This window comes from Scyliorhinus torazame, chromosome 13 (assembly GCF_047496885.1).
Source record: "Scyliorhinus torazame isolate Kashiwa2021f chromosome 13, sScyTor2.1, whole genome shotgun sequence".
In the NCBI taxonomy this organism is placed as follows: Eukaryota; Metazoa; Chordata; class Chondrichthyes; order Carcharhiniformes; family Scyliorhinidae; genus Scyliorhinus; species Scyliorhinus torazame.
In genome coordinates, this window is record NC_092719.1 from 39,914,587 (window position 1) to 39,929,162 (window position 14,576).

Here is a 14,576-nt window from a genome sequence, read left to right on the forward strand (position 1 = left end):
GCGCGGCCGGATTCCCGCCCCCGCCCAATCTCCGGGAGCGGAGACTTCGGCGGGGGCGGGGGCGGGATTCACGGCGGCCAACGGCCATTCTCCGACCCAGCGGGGAGGAAAGGATGTCCTCCTTCAGAGATTAAGGGGCTAGGCAGGCTGTGGTGCAATGATGGGAGGGGCTGGGTCTGTTTTTGGTTTTGTTTTCAGCCCTGCCCTGTGCTTATTGTTTCTCGTTCCATTTTTTGAGTTCTGCGTTGGATTCTGAGGAAAGGAGGTGTGTTTCTCAGACTGACTTCTGAAAGCTTTGCTCCCACGGACTGTGAATAAATCTGTAAATCACTGAGTGTCAACTGTATTAATAAGCAGCGATTGACCTGGGTGTGTAGATTTTGCTGAATTAAAATTTTAGAAGTAGATGGGAAAATAAGCTCCAAAATCTTTTTAAACTTTTTGTAAGAACTGTTTAACTGTTAATGGAAAGCTGTTTTTTGCCCCCTTCAATGCTAATGAGGTTAATCCTGTGTAAATAATAAAGTTTGTTTAAAGATCTAAAAGATCTCTAGTTTTCCGTGGAATCACTCCTGCAGAGAAGTCTCCTTTCCTCACAGTTTACAGATTGTAAAAGTTGTTGGGGTCTTGTCTGATTTCCTAATACAAATTGGGATCTCGTCTGGGTAATGTAACAGATGGGAAGTCAATGGTTCTCCTACGTGGTGGTCAAACCATCAAGGAGGATTCAGCCACTGGGTCACAGATCATCCCCTTCATCAAGTGACTCAACTGATGAAGGCGCTACTCTCTGAAAGCTCGTGATTCCAAATAAACCTGTTTGACTTTAACCTGGCATTGTAAGACTTCTTACTATAATCAGAGAGTAAGAGCTTGCATTTATTTAGAACCTTTCATAATACCCCAAAGCATTTTGCAGTTCATGTAATACCTTTAAAGTCATCATTATAACATAGGAAACGGGCAACCAGTTTGTGTACAGCAAGCTCCCACAAAAAGCATGAATTAGTGGCCAGATCATTTGTTCTGTTGGTGCTGGTTGAGGGAAATATATTGGCCAGGATATGCAATGCTATTTGCCTTCAAAAAAGTGTTGTGGGATTTTGTCTGTCAAACTGAGGGGACAGGCTTTAATTCTTCCAAAAGGTGGCGTCTCTGATGGTGTAGCTCTCCCTCTTATAATGCAGTTGATTGTTTTATTTTGGTCATCTGGATAATAGGAAAATACATTTCTCTTTAAGGACAGATATTGTTCACCAGCTTTATGTTTAGATTTTGCTATGTATAAAACTGTTAAATTCTACTGTTAGGAGCTATGCCTCCTCGTCTCTAGTAGAATTGTATGTTGTTCATCTTGATGAATAAGTTTCTAAGTTTTAGAAAAAATGAGGTGCACATAATAAATGATCAAAACTGCGTACTTAGAAACAAAAGCATAAAACTTTCAGATCTGACCTAAATGTGAATAAGTATAATACTTCCACTTCACTCGGTCTGCCATTCCCGATCAGCAGCAGGAGTGTAAGAATCAGTCACAATGCATTCACATTCCCCTGCAGCCAGACCTGCTTTCCCAGACAATCAACACTTTGCATCGACAATACTCCCACAACGGAGTCACTGTCCACATTGAAAGCACAGCTGGCCTTAAATACGTCAGGGAACTTCAGGGCAAGAGAATCTAAGCAGCATAGGGCAAGAAAATGCTGCTTTTCATATCAAGCGCCCTGCTTCGACAGGCAATGTACAGTTTATCCAATAATGCACTCAACCACACCCATTTCAATTTTTAGAAAAGGTTTAACAAAACTGTTTTGGACACTGATCGATATTCGCACAATCACAGAATAATACAGCGCAGATGAGGCCCTTCGGTCCATCGAGTCTGCACCGACACATATTCAGACACAATGGCTTGCATTGCACTTCCAATGTGAGAGAAATAATTCCTAAAGCATCCCAAAAGGGTCATAAAGTCATGGGAATTATGGTGCAGAAGGATGCCATGTCATAAGACCGTAAGATAAAGGAGCAGAATTAGGCTATTTGGCAAATCAAATCTGCTCCGCCATTCGATCATGGCTGATGTGTTTCTCATCCCCATTCTCCTGTCTTCTCCCCGCAACCTCTGATCCGTTATTAATCAAGAACCTATATATCTCTGCCTTAAAGACACTCAGTAACTTGGCCTCCACAGCCTTCTGCGGCAAAGAGTTCCACAGATTCACCACCCTCTGACTGAAGAAAAACCTTCTCATCTCAGTTTTAAAGGATCGTCCCTTGAGTCTGAGGCTGTGCCCACGGGTTCTATTTTCTCCTTCAAGTGGAAACACCTTCTCCACATCCACTCTATCTAAGCCTCTCAGTATTTTGTAAGTTTCAATGAGATCCCCCTCATCCTTCCAAACTCCATTGAGTACAGATCAACCGTTCCTCATAAGGCAAGACCTTCATTCCTGGAATCATTCTTTTGAACTTCCTCTGGACCCACTCCAAGGCCAGCACATCTTTCCTTCAATAATGGGACCAAAACTGCTCTCAATCTTTCCTTCAATAATGGGACCAAAACTGCTCTCAATATTCCAAATGTGGTCTGACCAGAGCCTTATACAGGCTCAGCAATACATCTCTGCTCTTGTATTCTAGTCCTCTCGAAATGAATGCTAACATTGCATTTGACTTCCTAACTGCCAACTGAACCTGCATGTTAACCTTAAGAGAATCCTGAACTAGGACGCCTCAGTCCTTTTGTGCTACAGATTTCCGAGCCTTTCCCCATTTAGAAAATAGTTTGTGCCTCTATTCTTCCGACCAAAATGCATAAACTCGCACTTTTCCACATTGTATTCCATCTGCCACTTCTTTGCCGTCTCTCCTAGTTTGTCCAAGTCCTTCTGCAGCCTTCCCACTTCCTCACCACAACATGTCCCTCTATATATATTTGTATCACCTGCAAACTTAGCAACAATGCCCTCATGTATATCGTGAATAGTTGTGGTCCCAACACTGACCCCTATGGAACACCACGAGTCACCGGCTGCCATCCTAAAAAAGAACCCTTTATCCCCATTCTCTGCCTTCCGCCAGTCAGCCAATCCTCTTTCCATGCCAATACCTTGCCCCTAACACAATGGGCTCTTATGTTATTTATCAGCCTCCTGGAAGGCACCTTGTCAAAAGCTTTCTGGAAATACAAATAGATCACATCCACTGTCTCTCCCTTGTTCAACTTCCTTGTTATCTCCTCAAAGAATTTTAATAGATTGTCAGGCATGACCTCCCCTTTATGAAGCGATGTTGACTCAGCCTTATTTTATCATGCACTTCCAAGTACTCCGCAATCCCCTCCTTAATAATGGACTCCAAAATCTTATCAACGACTGAAGTCAGGCGAACCTGCCTATAATTTCCAATCTTTTGCCTCCCTCCCTTCTTAAACAGGGGTGTTACATTAGCCACTTCCCAGTCCTCTGGGACCCCCCCCCCCTGACTCCAGTGATTCCTGAAATACCACCATCTATGCCTCCACAATATCCTCAGCCATCTCCTTCAGAACCCTGGGATGTAATCCATCCGGTCCACGTGAGTTATCCACCTTCAGATCTTTCAGCTTTGCCAGCATCTTCTCCTTATTGATGGCCACTACACTCACCTCGGCCCCGTGTCTCTCTTGAAGTTCTGATATCCCACTGATGTCTTTCATCGCGAAGGCTGATGAAAAGTACCTATTCAGTTACTCTGCCAATTGTTTCATCCCCATTACTACTTCTCCAGCCTGATTTTCCAGTGGTCCAGTATCTATTCTTGCCTCTCTCCTAACTTTTATATATTCTTTTTTATGACTAACTAGCTTACACTCATATTTCATCTTCTTCCCCCTTATTGCTTTGTTAGTTGTTGTCTGCTTGCTTTTAAAGGCTTTCCAATCCTCTGGTTTCCCACAAAACCTTGTATGCTTTTTCTTTTGCTTTTGTGCTGTTCTTGACGCCCCTTGTCAGCCATGGTTGCCTCGTTCTCCCCTTAGCATGCTTCCTCCTCCTAGGGATGAATTTCTGTTGTGCCTCCCAAATAACCGCCAAAAACCCCTGCCATTGCTGTTCCACCGTCTTCCCTACTAGGCTCCCTTTCCAATTAACTCTGGCCAGCATTTCTTCCCTCATGTCATACCATACATCTGATTCCAGCTTCTCCATCTCAAACTACAGAGTGAATTCTATCATATTGTGGTCACTTCCCCCTAAGGGTTCCTTCACCTTAAGTTCCCTAATCAAGTCTGCCTCATTACACATCACCAAATCTAGAATTGCCTGTTCCCTAGTAGGCTCTACAAGAGCTGCTCCAAAACACCATCTCATAGACATTCTACAAATTCATTTTCTGAGGATTTTCCCAGTACAACTGCATATTGAAGTCCCCCATGATTGCTGTAATATTGCCTTTCTTATATGCCTTTTCTATCTCCTGATTTATTTTCTGCCCCACATCCTGACTACTGCTAGGGTACCTGTACATAACTCCCATTAGGATATTTTTTCCTTTGTGATTCCTCAACTCTACCCACACAGATTCTATGCCTTCCGACCCTATATCGCTTCTTGCTATCAATTTCATTTCTTACAAACAAGTCAACCCGTCAAGCCTCAGCTGGTTTTCCATGCAGCAATCCTGTCAGTGCCATTCCCCCACTCCATCCCCACTGCCCTGCAAGTTTACTTTCAAGTGGCCATCCATTATCCTTTTGAAATTAGTGATCATCTCCACTTCCCCCACCCTCATGGATATGAATTCCAGGTCATTGCAGGCTAGGATTTAATGGACCAAATGGCCACCTTCTGTGCTATAATTACCATGACATTATGACATTGGAGGTGCATTCAAGTCACTATGCAAAACGGTTCTCCCTCAGTGCCAAAAATCGCATCTCTGTGTCCTATAGTCCGTGCACCATCATATCTCTGTCTCCCATAGTCCGTGCATCATCATATCTCTGCGTCCCATAGTCAGTGCAACATCGGCTAATGGGAACAACATTTCTTTGGCTCCCTTATCAAACTGTCTTTCTCACGTTTGTTAAATCTCCCCTCACCCTCAATCTCTTCTACTCCAAGGGGAACCAGCATGGCTTCTTCAATCCAACTGCATTGCTGCAAGCCCTCATACTTGCACTCATTCTGGTAAATTTGTTCTGTATCTCCTCCTTCCAGAAATGTGATGACCAGAACTTAGTTAAGGAAAATGCAACTGCCAAGCCAATAGGGATATTCGGGAGGTTGTTTTTAAATGTTTCTTCTCAGGATGCATTCAAACAAAGGATGGATATTTTTATTTGAGCTTGTGGGGAGCCAAGAGTTGATGTAGTCAGTGCAGTCACGAGTGGCCTCCCAGTATGTTTATATCTCTCCATCACTCTTCCCCTCTACTTTCTTGAAAATGTTGTATTTCAGGTTGCATTTCCATTCTGTTGCTTCACACTATGTACTATTTCACATTTATTTACATGAAAGTGGATATTCATATCTGGCACAATCCTACATGTGTTTGTCTTTTTTGAGCCACTTGGTATTCTCTGCAAATATTGATAAAATTCTCCCAGCCTCAATTCAAATAATATCACCTCTCTTTACGAGGACATGACACAGAAAACCCATACACCCTTCCTTGTCGCAAACAATCAGCTCTATTTGGTTCAATTTCATAAAGTCAATTTGAAGAAGTCAATTCAACAAAGATTTAAAAACCTAGTGATTTTTGTTCTACCAATGACACCACTTAATCTTTAATACCAAAGGACTTAATCTTCATGTCTTGTTAGGTAGCATGTTATCAAATGTGTTTGAAACACCAAAATGTATTGAATGTAACTGTATTCCCATTGTTTGCACGTTGGACTTTTTTTAAGGAATGTGATTTCATTAGCCTCACGTTTTCTGATTCATTTTTGCAGTCTTTTGCTGTATAATTAACATTATTATGTTTAATCTTTTAAATTCTCATTTTGCTAAACAGTGGTGCAGCATATGCCATCGTCCATCCTTCGATACAATTCCCATTTCTGAAGAACTTTTGAAATTGCAATACCTTGTGTGTGAGGTGATGCATATTGGCAGAAGGAGTTTGGAAAGGCAATATAGAATAAATATCATGTTATGATAAAGAGCGCAGGGGAAGAGCGATGAATCATTGAGGGTAGCAGGACAAATTGAGAGAGTAGTTAGAGAAGGATATGGGATCTAGGGCTTCACGTATAGAGATAATGGCCTGGATTTTTGGAGTCTTGGAGACTCGGTGGGCATTCCAAAATGGCATGTGGGACCGGATTTGAAGTCCCACCTCCATTTTCAACAGATTACATTTTCACTGGTGGGGGAAGGAGGCAGGGTGTGATAGTCATATTCAGCCAGGGGCATTTGAATTCAGCGCTGAGTTCAAACAATGCTCATTTTCACTGTATTGAGGGCCTTATCATGCATGTGGGAGCTACAACATTTTCAGAGTCGACGTGAATGCCCTTGAAGGGTGGAGAAGGTCTGTAAAACTCAAGCAGAAATTATTTAAATATCCAGCCGTTTAAAATGTAATAATTGCCTGTGTCTACTGAGAGTTGGGAAAAAATCATCGGGGGCTGGATTCTCCATTTGGGAGTATATGTTCCCTCGTTGGAGCTGAATTGCTTCTGGTTTGTGAAGGCGCTACGAGTGGCACCCATAAACAATTCAATCTCCTTTGCCAAGCAAATTTATGCACGGTGGGGATCATAAAGGATTCCGTCTTGAATCCAACTATTGGGCCACCATTTTGAGCTGGCGGCCCAATAGCAAGGTCCGGCAACTGGCCCCCCTCCCCCACAAAGTAAATGCGGCCCACTCCAGCTGACAAGTAGGTGCATCCTCTGCCAACCACAGAAATTGATGGGTCCCGCCCCCCCCCCCCACAGCCGCACACATGAGGGTGATCCAACCACCCACATTTTCATTTCCCTTCATGCTTCAATGCATCTCAAGTAGCCTCCTGTGAACCTAACCACAATGTTCATAAACATCTAGCTGTGATTGACAGTTCCTGACATCCAAAGCAGTTCAGTGCTTTCTGCTGAGAAAAAGAGGAAGTGAAAGTACTTAACAATAGTTTATAAACATTGTGGCTATGTTCAAAGCAGGCTACTTGAGATGCATTCAAGCGTGACGTGAAATTAAAATAAAAAATCCAGATATCTGGCTGTCTGAAAGCTGTCAAAGAGAAACAACTTTAGTAGGCTGTAATTGAAGTGAATAGAAGCCTTGCAGATCAAAGTATCTGAAGGGGCATGACGATTTGTGATGTGGTTTTGGCTTTCTAGAAGGTAACAGATGCCACTTTCTAGACATCTATCTGAGGCAGCAGGTATAAGGGACAGGTGAGTGAAAAAAACAGTGATTTTTTTTTCCCACTGTTTATGCCTGGACTGCTCTTTAGCTTTCAGGCAGAGGTGACTGATCGGGGGGGCTCTCTGATATGGGGGGTCCGATGGGCAGGATTTGCATTGTGAGGGGGGAGGGGCCCTCCAGTAGACTTTAGGGGCATCTGCTTTAAACACTTATCCCCTTGGCCCACTGTGAGGTCCACAGTATCTGGATCACACTGGCAAATACTTGCATCAACACACACCCATGTGAATCCGGCCCAGAGGGCCGAGCATCACGGAGGAGTGGAGGATCTGGTGTCCAGCCCATTAATAGGATGCATCCGCCCGCTGGCGTGGGCACAAACCTCAATACAACTGCCAGCAGGGCACTGGAGCATTGGAACAGGTTGGGCGCCCTTTTACCCCCCCCCCGGCGCAAGATTCACTGCCGCATCGGGAACTCCCCTACCAGTGACGGGTGGCAAAGAATCCAGCCATCAAAAGAAGCACTTCACCCATTACATGGTTATGGTACAATTAAGGACTCGGAATGGGTTTGGATAAGAGGGGGAAATATGAGGAAGAACTTATTTTAAGCACCAAATGGTAATCATGTGGAACTCGCTACACACAAAGGTGGTGGAAGCAGAGGCAATCAATGATTTTTTTTTAAATTGAAATTATACTTGTTTTGAAAAACCTAATTTTACAAGTCTGTGTTGTTCTGAGTATAACTTTTAGTTTGAAGATTGAAGTTTTGAAACGTAGGATAAGCGAAAACACCTGGTTCGAGAAGCTGGTAAACATCTGAAGTAATTGAAAATTAAAGGGTGGCCTGTGCTTGTTTTATAAGGTAAACATGGGAAGTATTGAAAACTAAACAATGGGCTAACTCTGAGCTTCCTGGTGGAGATGGGGAGCCAAATCGTCCACTCTCTCGATCACCAGTCACCAGAGATGTTTGACTGAAGACATTGAGACCGTGTGAAAATCCCGACATGCAGACCTCGGAGGGAATTGCCCGGAAAGTGTCATCTTCCGATGGGTAATTCCTCTACCCCCAAGATCCTTTGTGAATGTCGCTGACCTTGTTTGGCAAAGTATTTATGCATTTCTGATATTTCTCTATTCTTCTCTGTAAGATATTCTTAGCATTCCTGCTAGTGGGTCCAGCCCTTTCATTAATTGTCACCTTATGATGGTGTGCTTAATCATTCTGAATCGCTAAAAGCTGGCAAGACAACATTTGCTCATCTATATGTTTTTTCCATTCGTTGTATGAGCGAAAACATTTATGGCCTAGAAACTGGATCACCCCTTAATCAGATACAACCTCAAAGCAGTGCGCTCCGCACACACATGCCTAACAAAACCAGCAGCAGGACCATAGTAAAGTGGACTGCCGGCCTCATTTTCTTTTATAACCAGCAAGCTGCGTGCACCAGAAATGGCCCAAGAGGCAGCTCACAGGTTGTGCAGAGGGAGAGGATTCAACTGACTCAGATATTGGTTGAGGTTTTTAGAAACTGTCCAAACAATTTACACCATCATTCTGAAAGGTTTCAATACATGTGCACATGGAATGTCCACGTATGTGCCAATTACATTCAACTCCATTCAGGACTAAAAAAAGATGATCTACACATGGAGGGAGAGGGCATTCTTGAGTACTAAATGAGTACTTTGCATCTGTCTTTGCCAAGGAAGAAGGTGCTGCCATTCTAAGAGTGAAGGAAATGGTAATTGAGGCACTGAATGGATACAAATTGATAAAGAGGTGGTACTAGGAGGAATGGCTGTCCTTAAATTTGATAATTTGCCAGGACTGGATCAATTCTTACTTATTTAAAATACGTACAGTTAAACAGTGATGGAGATAATTAACCTACTCCCGTAATGGACAAACACCAAGTTAGAGTTTTAGATCAGTCTTAGGACTGAGACACAGTCTATATTATTCACAAAATCAATTACTTTAACACGTATATGCAAACGCCAACGAGAAGGAGACAGATTGAGATTGTGTGCACTGCCATCTTTTTGAAAGTGATATTTCATGGTCATTTAAAGGCATGTCATATTTATAACTTTGAACATAGACTGCGTTCATATGAAAAACTATGGAACTGACCTTTCTTAAATAGACATTGATGAACTGTTAAGGCGTCTCTGGAATTGAATCTTACTGACCACCCCCCCCCCCCCCCAACCACTTCCTCCGCCCCTTGAGTGGATATGCTTTATGGAATTCATACCTTGAGGTTTACTCTAAAACACAGAACTAGGTTTGCAATGTAACAAAAGAAAGCTGACAAGACCAGTTATCCACAAGCTAAGTTTGAAAGAGCACCATCTATCTTTTATTTTATATCAATGGCCAATGATCACGTGAATGAAACTGGTTCCCTGATACTGAAATCCTTTTATCCCAAAACTCAGAAGAGTCCCTGGAACAGACCAAACAGACAGCAACTGCAGAAGAAATTGTGCCACATTTGCCTTATAAGAACCATGAAACTTAAAAATAGTTTTAAAAGCCTCCCATACTGACTCCAAAGTCTTGAGTTCACCTGTAAAGAAATTGGACCACCAGGTACAACAGCCTGATGTCATAACCTACTGAAGTCTTCTCTTCAAAGGAATCCTTCAGAAATCCCAATATCTGACCCCAGCTACAATTCAAAAGTGGGAAAGAAAGTTCCATTCTTCACTCGATTCGGTATGGTATGTGAACCGTTAATTATTATTTTGGTTAAATACTTGAAGAAGTGCACTATCTTCTTCAACTGTAACTTTGTTGAGGGTGTGGTGTGTGACTGACATAGTGTTTGGATCGCGTTGAGTGTGTGAATAACAATCCTCTTTGTTTAAACCCACAAAAGTCTGCTGCCGACACTTTTTAATTTGAGCATACACCAACAGGGGTTTAGAAACACACACATCTATCTTTTCAAAACTAAACCGCACTGATTACAGACAGAATTGAAGAGAATTGGGGGTTTCAGTTTACCTCTCCTCCCCTGTCTGTAACATGAGCTTCAGCGGAATCATTTGAACTCATCTTGACCTCTGAATGACAAATGCTGAAGTCCCTAATGGCCATTTTCCCTTTCCTCATCGATAACTGGATGTCGGCATGAAGCCAATTAAAGTGCTCTGTAATCAATCTCGTCCATTATTTTTTCCCATTCTCTACAGCAAGGAGATCAATGTAAAAAGCCCATTGTGTTATGCATGCATGGGCCTCTGAAACAGAAATAAACTTCATGCAAAATAGATCTGCCGAGTTTAGGCCCTGGAGTTTCTTATAATGTTTAACTTTCATGCTCAGGCCAACTATAATTTAATAACTGCTGCTTTTAAGAGCTTTTCAGCTGAAGCATGTTATACACCACAATGAAAAAAAGTTGTATATCCCCAGCCCTCTGGGGAAAAGCTTTGGGGCTGGGGGGGGGGGGGGGGGGGGGGGGGTGCAGACCATAAAATGGTACGGTGAGGCAGGGGTGGTGTGAACATCATCCCCAGTGACAGGCAGATGATGTCCTTCCTGCCCAGAGCCCAAATTAGCTACTTAAGTAGGCGATTAAGACCTTTACCCCAGCCCAGAACAGGAGGCATACTGTGATGATCTCCCAGCATGCTCAAGGTTGGCATTTCCACTTGGATACTCTTTGGTGCATGGAGGGGCTCTTGGCAGCAAAGTGCCACCTGCCCTCACCAACATTGTTCCTCACCATCACCAACGCCCCATCAGTGGGCCTGCCTGACTGACCACAGCACTGCCACGCCTCACTTACCTGGTGTGAGGATACACATCTATTGATGCCCCCCTCTGGTGCTGCTCCAAGGCTGCTGACTTGTGGCATCCTGATTGGCAGGCAGCTTTTGGAAGGCAAGCAGCCATCTCAAGCAGCAGTCTGACACGATGTGGCCCCAGGACCCACTGCTACCAGAGCGGGGATCCCCCCCACTCCGCCCCACTACTTATGGTTCCATTGGTAGGGCTCCCACTGCAAGTCATAACGTGCTGGTTTGGGGCAGAGTATAGATGAACATGGCTGATATCCAATACGGGCACAGCAGAAAAGCAGTACAAAATATTGTAGGAAAATAGTGTCCAAAAAAACGTACGCTGACCATTTTGGACCTGACTAATCATGACTCAGTAGATTCTTTCTTGAATTTTCAATACTTTCAGTCCTGTGTGTTTATCACTATCCAGTACAATTGTTGGAACATGTAGATGATTCTTGGTGATCAACATAATATGCTAAGGTGTTTAAGTGCATCATGAAGCTTGAGCTCCAGCCGCTCAAGTCATGTAAATCCCCGAGGTCAAATTGAAGTTTGAGTGCCCCATTTTCCTGTGTGCCTGGAGAACAGAAGAAACGCACAGCAAGGCGGAGGTATGAAGGTCAGTAGATCAAAGATCCAATCTACGAAGCGTCAGTTTAAGCCTCAGTAAGAGGGTCACTTTAAAGGTGTAAAGATTATGGGTGAAGACTTGGGGGGAAAAGGAGTTTCAAGTAATTGGAGTCAGGGTTGGCAGAAATCGTAAGTATGGAAATGGAAATTAAGCAAATGAGTTGCTCTGATTGAAGAAACTTGAAGAAGAGGGTGGAGTGCTCGGCGACGGAAAATAGTCACTAAAACTGAAAGGAAGAATCTACAAGATGGTCGTTAGACCAGCCTTGTTCTATCGTGGAGAAACGTGGGCAAAATCAGCAAGAGGGGAACAATGACTGAATACAAATAAGATACAGATGCTGCGATGACAAGGCAGGACAATATCTGGAATAAATACAATGATGGGAGCATCGGAGGGGAGAGGGGGTAGCAAGAAGGGATTGATACCGTTTCACGGTAGAACAGTGGTTAATACAGTTGCTTCGCAGCTCCAGGGTCCCAGATTCGATTCCTGGCTTGGGTCACTGTCTGTGCAGTGTCTGCATGTTCTCCCCGTGTCTGCGTGGGTTTCCTCCGGGTGCTCCGGTTTCCTCCCACAGTCCAAAGATGTGCAAGTTAGACGGATTGGCCACGCTAAATTGCCCTTAGTGTCCAAAGAAAAGGTTAGGTGGGGTTGCTGAGTTGCGGGGAGAGGGTGGAAGTGTGGGCTTAAGTGGGGTGCTCTTTCCAAGGGCCGGTGCAGACTCAATGGGCCGAATGGCCTCCATCGGCACTGTTAATTCTATAAATAAATTCCCCTTTGTTGTGAAGTTAAAGAGGAAAAGTGGTGAAGTGAGTGATGGAGATGGGACTGCCAGAAAACAGGAGAAGAAGAAAGCCCAAAGCCACATGGAGAAATGCAGCAAGAGAGACTTAACCACAGTAGATTGGAAGATGAATGAATGGGGTGACTGGCAGGAGGACATTGAGAAGAGTGATCAATCAGTATTGTGGCAGGTTCCAGTAAAAGATGATGATGATAAAGAAAATGAAGATGATGAAGTAGAAGCTCTCCGTCTTCAGAAATAGCACAAGAATTGCAGGATGCCAAATGCCACATGGTTTGTTTTGACAATGTTCTGTTTTATGTCAAATCTTGTTTCCTAAATGGATTTTGGCAAGCAGCATTTTACAACCTTATTTTGTGGTACTTCTTAAACATGAACAAAGCTGCTGTTATAAATTTCATTGGCCTTCCACATCCTTGGGACAATATAAAACAATTTACAACCAAATTAATCACTGTTGGAAGTGTAGTTGCTGTTGTTGGCTGGGAAAACATGTCAACCAATTTGAGCACAGGAAATCCCTACAAATATTACGACGATAGGCAACCATCGGAACCCCAGTATTGGGCCACATTTTCAGCGGGCGGCCTGATGCAGGGGTCCAGCTGCCGGCCCCCCTTCTCCCCCCCCCCCACTCACCATGCAAATACTGCTCAACCCCACTAACAGTTAGGGGCATCCTTCTCCCTCTCTGCCCTGTCCCAGCATGCAGACACTTAAAACAAATTTAGAGTGCCCAATTATTATTGTTTTTCCAATTCTGGGACAATTGAGTGTGGCCAATCCACCTACCTACACATCTCTGTGTTGTGGGGGCGAAACCCACGCAGGCACGGGGAGAATGTGTGAACTCCATACGGACAGTAACCCACGGCCGGGATTCGAATCCGGGTCCTCAGTGCCGTGAGGCAGCAGTGCTAACCACTGAGCCACTTGCCGCCCTCACGGCATGCAGACATGAGGATGACCCAACCCCCCCCCCACTAGACCCCCAACAGTGATCCCGCCATAACAGAGACACCCTGCCTATCAGAGACCCCAAACCCAGTCACCCATGCCTGGAAACTAAAGTGCAGTCCAGGCAGAAGCAGTGAAAAGTCACGGTTCTATGGAGTAACAGATGCTGCTTTCTACACTCTGAGGCAGCTGGTGAGGCAGCAGATGAAAGACGCTGGTAAGTGAAAAAGCAGTGACTTTTCACAGTATCTGCATGGACTGCTCTTTCGCTCCCAGGCAGGAGTGACTGTTAGGGGACCTTTGGCAGATGTGTGAGGTGGGCAGGAGTTACCTTGTGGGGAAGGGGCTGGGGGGGGGGGGAGAAGAGGATGCTCCGTGGTGGATTTTTGGGGCGACAACATTAAATAGTATCCTCTTGACCCACTGCGGGGTTTACCGCGTCAAAGCCACGCTTGGAGACACTTACACCAATCGATGCCTGAGGGGATCCTGGTCGAGAGGCAGGGACAGGAGATTCAGGCTTCCAGCCATTCATTGGAGGCAAATTGATTCAAATGACCTATTTGCATCCGCTTGCTGGCGCAAGTGTTTAGCTCGCTGCTGCAACCAGCAGGGACCAGAGCATCAGAACGGGATCGGCGCAGAATTGTGCTCTATGCTTGATTCTCTGCCAGATCGGAAACCCCACTACCGGCAGCGGCAAAGCCACGCCAGAGCCTTTGTTTAACATGTCAATCAAAAGACAGCCAGCAAAGTTTTCCGTTTGGGAGACGATGGCCGTGATTCACCGACCCTGCGCCGTGTCGGAGAATCTCCGGGGGAGGCGCGAATCCCACTCCGCCGCCCTGACGTCGGCTGCCCTATTTTCCAGTGCCATTTTTCAGGGGCCGACGGGATTCCCGCCACGCCGGTCGGGGGCCGTTGACATTGGCCCCCCTGACGATTCTCCGGGCCCTGATGGGCCGAGTGGCCGTCCAGTTTAGGCCAGTCCCGCCGGCGTGAAT

General features: G+C 44.7%; 1 protein-coding gene across 4 annotated transcripts in view; it reads right to left on the minus strand.

Annotated features, from left to right (window-relative positions):
* The window catches only part of LOC140387976 (voltage-dependent calcium channel subunit alpha-2/delta-1), an 890,358-nt gene that overhangs the window by 433,245 nt on the left and 442,537 nt on the right, over positions 1 to 14,576 (minus strand). The window lies entirely within an intron of this gene.